A 14,792-nucleotide genomic window follows, 5' to 3' on the forward strand; every position below is an offset into this window, starting at 1 on the left:
TTTTAACTTGTCCAAAGTATTTCCTATGTCTTGAAGAACCTTGTGATGTTAGAATAGAAGAGGAATTTTTGGAATCCTAACCCAAACTAGCATAGTTGTTACGACCATATTAGTGGCATCAAAAGTAGGAAACCATGGACTAATAGATAGACCATATCTTCCCCAAAACTAGGGTCCTTCATTTTGTACAAAATCCATGTCCTTTTGTGTTTCAAATTTGACAATGAAAAAACCTTTGGAGCATAGAAAAATATCACATTATGTTTTCCAAGAAGTAAACAACCAATTAAATAAGGCTTCAGGCTTATTCCAATAGCCATTAAATTTGCATACTAAGGCTTTTGACTAGAGAACATAAGATAGATATGAAACCTCTAAGTTATTGATCTCCATGGATGGAACTTGTTCCATTTTATCCAAAATATATGGTCCCAGAATATTTCGAGATAGATCTGTAAGGGAATTATCCTTTGCTTTTAATGCATCCTCAAAGGATGGAGCTCCATTTCTTATCTTGGCACTCGGAGCACCCCCACATAACCTTATGTTTCAAATGATGGTTGAGTTGTTTAATATATAATAGAATTTTAGTTGTGCATGATCTTGTGAGACCTTCCCATTAAATGTAGACATTGTAATAATGTAGGAATTCCTTCTTTCATCTCAATATCCTCCTTTAGTTATGAGACAAATTGTGTATTTCTGATCCTATATGTGAGGGATTTCTAATTTAAGGTTGTAATGAAAATCTTATAATGTTCATTTTTATTCCACTTGACATGAAGAGAAAGATACATCCCAAAATGGGGTGAAATAGTTCTCCTAAGTCAAATAATAGGGACGTCACAATCATTGGATACCAATAAATGCGAAACATGCTTCACGAAAGGATTCCCAATTGGTAAAGCCCAGAGAAATGACCTTATATGAGTTCCAGAGAGATCACTAGTATATAGTCTTCGCAACAAAAGAAATTAATATCCTATCCACCCGAAGCCACCCCACAAATGGTTTTGGGCCATATAAATTAGAGAGGAAATGCAAACAAAGGATAGAGAATACTCTTGACATTTTGGGTTGCAAATTTGAATTCCTCTTCACCAGCAAGCTAAGAGCACCTTCCTTGTTTGTTACAAGACATGGAACATCAATTTTGAAGCAAAGCCTCAAGTTATAAGCCCCAATGGAAGATATTTCCATAAGGCCGAGTAGCCCAACATTGAAAGTCTTCTTATTCGTAGAACACCACAAACGCCTTTGAAACTTCTTGAGTATTAACAATACATACACCTACCCTTGCAGATAAGAACTGTTGAGGGTAGTCTCTACTTTTCCAAAGGCTCCAAGATAGCCATCTTATGGATCATTTGTTGTGATGCTACCATTCTCAACAGAGAAAAGAAAATAAAACCTAACACAAATGCATACCTTTTTTCCCCCTTTCGTGCTAAATGCAGGTACCAAAGGAAAATAAAAATACATTTTTTTTTTATGATTTCCCTATTAAGTGTATGTTTAATTTTATTTAATTTTTTTTTACAAGTTATAAGTGATTTCATGCAGTTTAATGGTGGAAGACCAAAATGTGATTTATGGGGTAAATGGGTCATCTTGGAATTCTTTCTAAAAATCTCTTTCTTGGAGGTTCAAGAGGTTAAAACATGGAACATAGTGAGGGAAGTCTATCTAATCATCTAGTTCAATTTTGAGAGCTTGGTTCACTATATTTTCAGATATATTATCTAATGAATTCTAGATTCCTCAATGCTTGTTCAAATAGATCATCTTGGAATTTTCACTATAAATTTTATTTTGGGAGGTTCCAGAGGATGAAACTTGTAACATATTGAAGGGAAATTTCAATTACCACTTGGTTCAATTTTAAAGATTGATTCACTATCTCTTCAAATTTATACTCTAAGAAAGTTGATCTCCCTGAATGCTCCATAAATAAGGCTAGTTTGGAATTTCCATTATAATTTTTCTTCTAAGTGGTTTCAGAGACTGAAAAATGAACAATACTTAGGGTAAATCCTAAGGAAATTCTGGTAGATATTTCATATTTTGGTTCACTATATTTTTGGACATATGAACTAAGGAAGTTGGGTCTCCTAAATGCCTACGAATATCAAGATTCCGATAATTTTCGTTTGATCTCTAAAGAAAATTAAGGCTACAATACTATAATAACCTACTCTACTTGAGTTGGGAGAGGATTAATTAATTGTAATTTGAATTTCAAAATTTTTGTTAATACAAATTTCATGGTAATTTTCCAGTTTTATTATGTTTTGTATGAATGGTGTGCTAGTAACTTAGTAATTTTATTTCTCTCATAAAAAATGCCTCGCATAAGGAGGTGGGCCCCCGTCCTTAGTCAAATACCTCCTATAACCATATATATTAGCTTTTATTTTATTTATATTTTTTATAATTTAGTAATTACTTTGCTTCATTATATTGCTTCAACTCGCTAATCTAATAATCAACTTTGTTTCATTATACTGCTACAAATCACTAATATGGTAAGTAACTCTAATTCTCTATATTGTTGCAACTTTATAATATGATAAGTAAATTTTTATCCTTATTTTATCATTTATTTGATAATTAACTCTATTTCTTGAAACTATGACGACGCATAAATCTAATTAAGTAATTATTCTATTTCTGAAGATTGTATTTCACATACTCTTTTTTCCCAAATTTTCATAATTTTGTTTAATATACCATGCTGTATTGGACTCTATATATTGTATTTTATAAAAATTCAACCATTCCATATGCATCTGTGTTTCAAGGATCAACATCATCAAAAACATTGAGCAAGTCACCATTTTATTTCCCATGTTGTTCATTTCTAAATGTGTGGTTTACCTTCTACCTGCATGGATTATTGTACTTATGTTCTGGGCCACAACGTTAAGCTTCCTAATCCAAATATGTAAAATTGTTCCATTTACATTTAGGAAAAAGTAATTTAGTTATTATACCTTTTTTGCGGGTTACAACATTAAGCTTCATAAGCCCACTAGTTAGAAGTGTGTTATTTCAATTATGCCTGTATGACCTTTAAATTCTGACAAGTGTGGTTTGTTTTCCTTGGCGATCTGTAAAAGGATATTAATATCTTACTCTAAAACACTGATCTAGATAATACAACCTCAATAGCACTTAAGAGATCTGTATTAGCATGTATAGTGCATGATAGTTTTCAAGATCCATACAAACACTAGATTGATAATTAGATTGATACTACAATAGCCTCTTAGGAAATATTGATCTAGGAAATGAACTTGACACTCTTTCCTTGTATTCATAACTAAGGATCTATCCAAATTGGAAATGAACAAGCATCTAGTTAATCTTAAAGACAAGGTACAATGGGACCAATCAGGCTTAAGTTGTTGATCAAGGTAAAAAATTTCTTACATAACTAATAAATTATCTTAAGCTTTTTTGTTTATATTCATGGTTTCACTCAATTTTTCACCAATTTTTAAGCTTGAAACAAACCACTATAGTATTTTAACTTTCAACATCTAATAAATCAAAATGGCATGGGCCCCTCCTCATATTTTGTATTTCTAAGACCTTGTGAGCTTTTAGTGTACGGATTTTATTTGTTTTGAAGGTTCTAAAAATTCCTATTTTGATTTCTTTGTCTTAGAGCTCATTAGGATTTTTAAGATTCATATTATTATTTTATCTCGCTTAAGAGCTTGTTTATTCATCCTAACTTCTCCAAAACTTGTTCAAAACTCTCTTTGATGTTACATAAAAAATTTATTTCTATATGATATATTGCACTTGATTTTACTTTATGAGAGACACTATGCATATTGCAACTAAATTCCATTTCCTCACATTGTATCATATTCAATTTCACTCTTCCCATGTCACATCATATATGACATCATCCTAAGCTTGTGTTGATTGCAATAGAGGAAACTTTAATGCAAATTATTTGTCCCCCACCTATTCATGATGCCTTATTTGTTTTCTTATTTGACATTTCATGTTACTCCAATTTTCTATATCACAATAAATAAAATTTTATATATACAATGTAAATTCCATCTCTATGATGTATCACATCTACATGAATCCAATATTTCTTCCTTTGTAGTGTAACACAACAAGTTATGTTTTCATGAAAAATGTCGCATTTCACCAAATTTTACATTCATGTGGTAGTTTTCATTTTACTCTCTTTCATCAAAGAATGTTTCCATGTGAAACATCAAATTTCATTAATGTTTCCATTCATGAAATAACCTCCCCTTATCATGTCACACCAAACTTCATGTCGACGTAATACGTCATATTGTAGCAAATTTTGTTTCTCCATGACAAATCCCTTTATGATATGGAACTAAAATTTTAAAAGTTTGATTTATCTCTATAATATATGTTTCATTGTTATAGATAATTTTCCAAAGGAATATCCCAGTAGATTGTGTTTTCATTTGTTACATAATTTTTCAAAGGTGTTTCACAAAGAATGTTAAAATGAGCACGACATAGCATTTTAAAATGAGCACGATAAATCATTTCTGATAAATGGGCCTTTATCAAATATATTAATCCTTCCTTTAGAAACTCATTTCCTCCCTCCTTTCCAATTATTTTATGAGAAAGAGACGAGACTTTATTTGACCATCATAATGGTCTCCATCATCATGTCATGTTCCCCTCTTTTAGTCACAGATGCCTGAAGGGAAAGTGGTGTGGGACCCTTGAAATTTTGTGACGAATTCCTTGAAGGTCAAAACCCACTTGGCATCTTTGACATTACAAGGTTTAAGGCAATAGAGGTCTACGCCAGAAGAAATGGTAAACATAAAAAAAGGTAGTTTAATTAAATCGTAACTGAAAGGTTAAAGTTGACGAATGGGAAGTAGGGGTATACCTCAAAAAAATAACTTAAAGATAAATAAAATAAACCTTATATTCACCCAGACACTTAATAATATCTCTTTAACAAGATAAACCCTTAGAAAATTTAAAACATTCTAATATCTAGGGGACAAACAAAAATTGAATTAGAATCAATAGTTGATACATATTTGCAATAAGGGAAGTGTGCTTGAAATTAAAAATTACTAATTTAAAAAAGGGAAAAAAATATATTCATTAGAGAATGTCTAATGTGGCTTTTGCATAAATCAAAATCTCTAACCAAATGTTTTTTGAGAAAAGCTAAAGGGTAGTAGGGGACAAGAATCTAATTCCAACATGTTGTCTCTAGTTGATTAAAAATTTAACCACAAAAATAGGAAGCCTAATTTGGGATCAATGGAGAACTAAGAGAAGAAATAGGGAACATATGTGGGTGAGTGAAATTATAACTTTGAAAGAAAAATAAGAAAAATTAATTTCATGACAGCCGTAATAAAATTTTGACACGTGGATAGGTAAATACTAAAAAATAAAAAAATAAAATAAAAATGCTTATTTTGCATGTAGGGCCAAGTGGCATTACCAAAACATCTAAAATATAAAGAGCAAGGTATGAAAATAATATTTTTCGCACTACTAGTGACTACTAGTGACTACTAGTGTTTTGTTGTAGATTTGGTGTGAGTGAAATTTTATTGAATGGGAACCTCCCATGTTGAGAGCCCACCTTCATGTTTCTAGTGTACCCATCTCCCGTACAACCCCATTGTAGATTAGGCGTCCACAGGGAATAATAGTGCCTAAGGAAAACGATGGAAGGTCAAGCAGTCAGTCAATAAAGTTTGTCCAATGCATGGAACATCTTTAGGTTCATGAGAACTATGTCAAGGAATGTGGGGAATTGGAAGTCCACATTTCATGGTTCCACCTTCGAGTGAATAGTACATATAGGTAAATTTTAAAATTTGAAACTTTGTAAATTTTCATAAAAATTGCATTACTATGTAATGTAATAGTGGTGTGATTTCTAATGACTCTTTAATAGAAATTTTGTAAATTATAGATGATTTGGGGAATACAATATTGAACAAGTTGAATAGAGGGATTGATGCCTTAAAAATTAAACAAATTTAATATGGAATAATTGTCTTATCCATTACTAATGCATTGTGGAATCATTTTAATATAGGTTACTTAATACCAAATGTGTACTTGTGAATATGTAAATTTCCCACTTATGTATTAATGTATCAACATGTTGTTATATAATGGGAGGTATAACTTTAACCATATCCATTAAGTAATTATTGTAGTTTTACTCATGTGAATAGGAATATGGGTAAGGGATGCAATTTAAAAGTCTAGCATAAGGAAATTATGGGAAATCCTTCTCATACCGGCAGTTAGTGTGACTCTTGAGTGTGCTAAGAAAAATTATGAATGAAACCTTCAACTTGATCCATCCTATTTACAAACTATTTAATTATTATGATTCAATTCAAGGAAATAGTCCTACACTTGGATTTTTACGCATTGGTTAGCACCTTTAGCTAGTTAATTCAATTACTTAATATTATTATCGACTCCTATATATAGTTAAACCTTGATTATATTTATGGATCACTTATTTATAATTCAAAACCTATTATTATCATTCCAAAGCAACACATCTGATAGTTCCTTGAATTTCAAATTGCACCTTGTATATCTCGTTCACACAGTCATCTCAAAAAATGAATCCTAAATCAACATAAGTTCACATTATCGAAATTTTTGTTGTCTAACACCCTAGCAAATAAAGATCATATTTTAAATATTCATGTAGGGTGTTCAAAATGTATTGTATCATTGTAGATATTATGTATACTTTTTGTAGAGGATTATACCCTATCCTTTCCAAACACCATGATTGTAATCGACCATCAATATGAGTACATTATTATACCAGCGATTTGGACCTATCATGTTTAAGGCTTCGTATTGGGAACCTTGTTGACCCACAAGTGGGAAAAAATAAAGGTCAATCTCAGTTTTTTCACTATAGAGCCTTGGAAGACTCTGACATAATAGTTAAACCTCCCTCAATTGTGAAATATTTTAATCACTAGAAATGATTCATTATTTTCCAGAATGAATTTCTTATCAATAATGTTAAATATGTAAAATCTCCCTCAATTGTGAACTCTTTTAGTCATTGGAAATGATTCATTATTTTCCACAATGAATTTCTAATCACTTGTATTAAATATGTGAACTTTAATTTTTTTTATGCATCCAAGTGGAATGAAGTTTCCCATAAGCCCTTGGAGTACACCAACAAGAATTGCATCAAATAGTTAAATTACTAGACATGATCCTTTCCTCCCGTGGATTAACCTAAATGTAGTTTCAAACTACCCTTCTTTATGATAAGAGGTGTGGTGTCAACCTGTAAGCATGTTTTCAATTCCATGACAAGCACACCCCTATGTTAGACTTAGTGATGACTCTCATTAACACAACTAGAAATTACTCATAGTGAGATCAAAGTGTTTCTACATTAAATTTATCATGTATTCCCCACATATTTCCTACGACTTAACTTATACCACAATTGAGGTGCTAGAGTAATTGTATATATATATAGACCCGACTTCCTCGATCTGTTGTGAATGAATATTAGATCCTAAGTGGCACATCAAAGTCATAAGAATCTTGGTCAACTAAAACTATAATAAATGAAGCTTGAAGTCATGATTAATGTGTAGATCGATGTTAGCTAATACACACACACACACATATATATAGTAGCATGGTAAGTATCAGAGAGATGTTTTAAGAGAAAAAATCATGATCCTTTTGTTTTGATTCATCACTGCTATTTATTAACATTTTGTTAATAAATGGTAAATGATGCATGTCTTGGTTATCATAGGGTTTCACATCTCACTAGTTTATTAGTGATCATGACATTTAGTGTGTCATATTATAGGGAAGGTCAATTCTAGTATGTTCTACAATAGTTTGAACCACAAGTTAACGTCGCAACATCTCTAGCATCTGAATGGTGTAAGTATATTACATAATTCCCACTGTGGTAGTTTTTACACTAATAAAGATGATCACCATAATCTAGGTAGCCAACCTTATGCCCATCTTAACATAGCATGATACGCACTATATATACAATAGTACCTTACAAATTATTCCACTTATAGGAATTTAAAAGTTCATTATTTAATGTATCATTACAATGTCCACCCTTGACATTGTCTATGGACACCACCACGAATATCTTAATGATGAAAATGTACATGATCTTTCACAGGTAACAAAATTAAGGTCTTGAATTAAATTATTGGGATAATCGACACCTATGACTCATTAAAATTGTATCATTACATGAAGTTCTAATAAACCCTATAGTATTGGAATATACCTAAGGTTCAGGAAATTGCACCATCCAAGCACGCATGCATGAGTTTACACTAGTCAAGGTCAAATAACATAGAAGGTGATACTTATCTTGGGGCGAGGCACCTAAGATCTAAAAAAATGAAATGGACCCTAGGAGGAGGCCACCAAGATCTGAAAAATTGAAATGCCATAGTAAAATAGGAGAATGCACAATAACAAAACCACAAAGAAACGTTTTTTATTAAAACAAATAATAATTCTAAAGACTACATTATGGTGGGCAATCTGTCCATTTAAAAAATGTGAATTGTTAGTTATAGTCATTTTTTAGTTACAATACCACGGGTAAATTCCACGGATGGGTAAATACCATGGGTAGCTGTCACTTATAATACCATGGGTGGTTGAATACCATGAGTGGATGTCACTTATAATACCATGGGTGGATGAATAGTATGGGTGGGTGTCACTTTCAAACCATGGGAAGATTCCATGGGTGGATGAATACCATGGGTGAATGAATACCATGGGTGGACAAATACTATGGGTGAATGAATACCATGGGTGGATGCCACTTTCCACTTAGGTCATTCCTCCCTCCTTGAGAAGAAATGGTCCTCATTGAGTGAATTTCCCTCGTGCGAAGCATTTGTTAGATATGAAGGGTCCCTGAAGAGAAAGGTTTTGTGTGGCTAACCCATAAACGTGATGAACGAAGATCTGAGAACAGAAATACCCTACAATGCTTGTGATGAACTGTGATATTGATAGTGTGCGACCTAGCAAATGGATTTCAATGAAGTGTGGGTTTTTGGACAACCCATAACTAGAAAAACGAAGATCCGAGGATAGAGATACCTTGTAATTCTTGTGAACAATTGTGATACTAATAATGTGTGACCTAACAAATGGACTTCGATGACAAGGATTTTGTACAATTTACCCATAGTTATGATGTTGATTGTTGATGAAGTAGCAAGTGCCTACATAGCTTGGGGTGAGAGCGAACGTCTCCAAAGAAACTAAGCCAGATGCTGCTATGCTGGAACTGATGAATGTGAAGTAGATGCCTACTAAAGTGGGGTGGGAGGGCATGTCTCCAAAGGGAACCCACTCCAAATGGTGCTCCATATATAAAAACTAATATAAAATGGGATAACTTGGTAAAGGTAACTCATATATTTATTATAACCTATTTTTGGAAATAGAATGACCATTCTACATCTTTCCATGTGATTGAAATCTCTATCTAAACACTCTGGAAACTTCGATTCACACTGCAACTATCCCGTCATCACAAAAATTATGAAAAAAATAACTTATTTTAAATTAGTGATATCTCCTTCATTCGAACTCCAATTCAACCATTTTTTTTAAATATGGTGATTTTATTAGAGGAGCTGAGATATACAATCATTGTTCTGAAATTCTGCACAAAACTGTAAAAAATGATAGGGGAGTTGTCATCCATGAATTGTCATCCGAAAAAATTCTGCAACATAGTTGATTGTAAATAAGCGATATCTCCCTCATTTGGACTCTGATTCGGCCGATTTGTTTTTTGAATTTGGGTATTTTTCCGCAAGAAATATACATATTTTATTTGTTTTTTTGCACCAAAAGTCTCAAATATGATCTGCAACCGCGTCTCCCAAAAATTATTTCTACAAAATAAAAAATCCCGCTTTGCCCAAGAAATTGTTCCCTGGAGGTCGTAGCACGTGCCTGAAGTTTGTTGAATATTTATGCAAAGATTTAAAACTAAAATATGCATCAAACCATCATTCCCATGGAATCGTAACATGAATCTGACACCACTGATCCAGATCTGGGGGGAGACCCCCAAGATCTAAAAAATTGAAGTGGATCTTAGGGGGGAGGTCCCCAAGAGGTGTAAAATTGAAATGCAAGAAGAAAAGAGGAGAATGTAATAACAGAACCACAAAGAAACTTTTTTTGATTAAAACATATTATAATTGTAACTGCTACATTGTGGTGGAGAGTTTATCATTTTACAAAATGTGACTTGTTACTTATTTTTTTTTTATTTACAATACCACGGGTAAATTCCAAAGGTGGGTAAATACCATGGGTAAAGGAATACCATGGGTAGATGTTAGGTATAATACCATGGGTGGATGAATACCATGAGTGGATATTACTTACAATACCATAGGTAGATTCCATGGCTGGATAAATACCGTGGGTGGATGAATAGCATGAGTGGATGTCACTTATAATACCATGAGGAGATTCCATGGATAGATGAATACCATAGATCGATAAATAATATGGGTGAATAAATACCATGAGTAGATGACACTTTCCATTCGAACCATAAAAATAATTCATAATTGACAACAATAAATTATTTTTTTATTATAATTTCAATACGCTATGATAAATGTGAGTAAAATTAATAAAAGGAATATTTAGTGTAGCTTTATTTAAACTAGATGGTATGAGAACCAAAATTAGTGTAGAAAAGTCTTTTATGGTTAAAAATAAAAGTACGAAAATAATATAAAAGTTTTCTAAATTATCTTTAATTAATATAGAAATTTATAATAATATAAGAAATGTTACCTTCAATCAATTTAAAGTGAAAGTGAGTTTCCACACATGTCTATTCGCCTAATATCAATGGTAGTTCAGCAAAAGTAAATCTTAGTAGGTGCAATAAAGTGATACATAGGATCTCATATCGCACATAGGCCAACCAAGCTATTAACCATAAAAACTCATACAAGATAAAAATTTATGTGTAACACTTATTTATATATATGATATAAGTTAACTAAAATTCTAGTGATAAGATTGCTTTTAGAGTCTAGTGAAATAACTTCATGTTATATTATGTACATTTCCACGAGCGAGAATGTATAATGGAATAATGAACCAATAAAAAAAATTAAACTAACTACAATAAAGTTTTGAAATTGTATTGGTGATGTTTCCCAGCCATAATAGATGGCATATAATTATGTACAACTATTTGATTAAACTCGGACGTGTCTTTACATTAACACCTTATAAATAAATACTTAAACCATGAAATAATTGCATAAAAATATATTTATAATTATAATGGTAAATCTTATAATTCTAGCCATGTATATAGCACCCCAAAACCAGCTTGCGTCACAAAATAATGGTCGCGACACACTTGTACACTCTTTCTTTTTTTCTTCTTCTGAGAATGGTCTACCTTCCTGGCTTGTTTTCAAACGAACTTATACATTAATTTAAGTTGATAGAGCATTTGCGAAGAACCATGCTCATATCTATTTAAGAAAATATAGCTGGCATGCCTGTTGGACGCCTTTTAATGGGAATTTTTGGAACCGTTTTCACGAACTTGGTTCGTGATGACATGGCTGTTTTTCTGTACTCCTTTACAAATAAATCGAATATAAAGAGATTTTTCTAGTATACCTTTGTTATATGTATTTTAATAAATTTGTGTTTTAGAGTTATAAATTTAAATTTCAATTTAAAATTATATATATGTCAAATTAATTGTTAATTAGGATTATTTTGAGTGGTTGGTAAAAACAGATGCTATTTTTCTATTTATATTCAAATTCTTGTGATGATATGATGATGAAAAATATTAATGTAATGGTATGTAGGAATTAAATTATAAATATATAGCTCATTCCAATGTGGGATTTGTCAACAATCAAAACATTTGCATAATATATTTCCTTAAGATTGATCTTATCTTAAAATGAAAAATGGCATAAACCAACACCCAAAGGATAGAATTCATTTAGACAACTACTATTCAAGGATGAAAATTTGCACTCTGCAAGAAAACAACAAAATACAAATTCAAAGAAAGATATCATGAATATGGGATGGATAGAGAAGAAAACAACAATACCTTGAGAGTGGTTATTGGAAATAAAATCTCCGTTAACCTGAATGAAGAGAATTTGTGAGTATAAAAGATTTGATTCCATATTGAAATCCCTTTATATCATAGAGGGCCATTATAAAAGTCTAATAGAGTTTTGGTGAAGCTTGCACCCCATTTGTGTAGGAAGATGGTTGAGTATGCCACACTATATAAATTTAGAATGTGCTCTTGAATTAACGTGTTTTTATCATAGTGACTCATGTTCTAGCAATTTCATCCTTAATAGAAGCTAACATAGGTTCATCTTAAAGTTAAATCTATCATTTCCTAAGAGGGATAAAATCCATATAACTGTAAACCTTTCTTCAAATTTTGTTCCCTCTCATGTATCCACCCCATGTTGAGAAGAGAATGAGTTAATCATCTACGTCATACTAGAAAACATGCCATTGAAAAGTTTTAACTACCCTGAGCTAAGAGGGATCACATCCCAGGTGGACAGTTTCCTCCAATTTGTATTCATCTCCACAAGATTTTAAGAAGGATGTTGCTACTTAATATGCCACATGTCAACTACATATTGAGCATGGAAGGAATCAAATATCTCCCTTCGACTAAACAACACAACATTAAGATATAACCATAACGCAATTTTACTTTCTCATATATATATAGTTTTACTTAACAAGCACTTATGATTTATATTAACAAAAAAATGTTGTTAGTATTTTTTTTTATTAAATATTCCAGGTGAACACTATATTATCAATTAAGGAAAATATTTATTAGAAAATTAAGAGTATTTTCCATCTTTCTTAAAACTTTATATAATCTCATGAATTTATATAGTGTTTGATTTAATTATTTATTTTTAACATTTTTCATCGAAATCTGTATATTTAGTTGAAATTTAAACATATTTTAATACACATCTTTTTACTGAATATCCATTGAAGTTATCTCTATAAGATTATTGATTTGATAATAGGTTGTAGTTTAATATACAAGTTGTTTCATTGCTGTATAATTGCATTTGTCTACGTAAATCTATGTTTATATTTTGCATGTAATGAGAAAAAACTTAATCTCTATGAGTATGGGGACCCTCAAGAAATATCAAAATCACATGTTTCTTATTTGCTAATCTAAAATATTAGCTTCACTTGGGGCTCTCAATTTGAAGATGTCTGTTTAGAAAAATTAGTGATCGATGATATATGTGAAAAGTCATGGCTTCTTGTTTTCCTTTGAGTTAATCATTTGCAGCGTATCCCTGAATTCCTTCGCTGAAAGCATTTGCTCGTACATGTATCTTGTTCATTCCTCCTCTACTGTTACTGTTACCAGTATCTCGTATACTGGTAGAGTTTTTTTCAAAGTTGGTAGCTACCGAGGAAGTATTTTTAACGTGGGACATCAATGCCCTAGTTTTCCTCCACAAATTACGGCTAATTTTAGTGGGCTGAGCAATGAAATGCATGTGCTTACGTGTTTGAAATGAACTAGATGCACCTACATGTTTGGGGTTTCAGTCATTAGATGCAGCATGACACGTTCTGCTACATTTCCCACAGCTCTTCCACTGCTCTCTTTTTCTTTTTCTACTCTCACGGCCAGAATCGATGATAATATTTTCATTCTTTTAGAATAGCCTTAGTTTAATTAGGGGAAAGGTTATGGAAATTCTGATTATATTGAGAGAAAATTCCGTAAGGATTTTTGTAAATCTATAATTGTTAAATTTCAAAATTTTAAGCGTAGAACACATTTTTGATGATGTTAAATCTATTTCTACTATCAAAAACACAATATAAACACTACATCTACAAGATTTTTTAATTCAAATTCTGACTACTTTTAACATCAACAATTCCTCCCTCCGGAGCTGTAAATCATTTAGCATATACTCTATTGTGTTCAAAACTGAAAATGGAAAACAATCCAGGGAAAGCAGGTATTGAAGTAAACGGTACTTAATAACTCAAAAAACAAACATGTGACTACTCGCAACTCTCGAAAACACTTCTTTACAATAAGACAAAAATTAGACATTAATTTTCAGTGATGATATCATAAAATTTGGAATAATGTAAAGCAGAGAAGAAATTTCTATAGTCAACGCATAAATCCCGAAGGTTTGGGAGACTAAACTGGTTGCATCATACGCCACTGGATTCCGTAACCTAGAAGGTGAAGAAATCGTCTCTCAATTTTATTGTAAATTTATTTATTAAAGGTTAAAAAATAAAAATAAAAAAAATTAATTGTAAAAATTTAAAATAATTTATATTGAAAGATTTTTTTTTAATTTTGCTAATTAAAATAAATTTAAACACTTTTTTATTTTCGATTGTTTTTATATAAGAGCTGTAGAAGTTAGTGAGCCGATTGAAGTTGGACGTTAATAACCCAAAAAAACAAAATAATATATGATTCTTCATTTCATTCACACTCGCAAGTCGTGAAAGGACCACTTTACAAAAATACAATCAAAATTTCCTCTTTAAATACATTTATCATACATAAATTTTTTAAGAAAGGACGACTTTACAAAAATACAATCAAAATTTCCTCTTTAAATACATTTATGATATATAAATTTTTTAGGTAATTATATCAAAAAAAATATTAT

This window comes from Pinus tabuliformis, chromosome 9 (genome assembly GCF_031772625.1).
Source record: "Pinus tabuliformis cultivar Carrire ecotype Pingquan chromosome 9, CPIR1, whole genome shotgun sequence".
In the NCBI taxonomy this organism is placed as follows: domain Eukaryota; kingdom Viridiplantae; phylum Streptophyta; class Pinopsida; order Pinales; family Pinaceae; genus Pinus; species Pinus tabuliformis.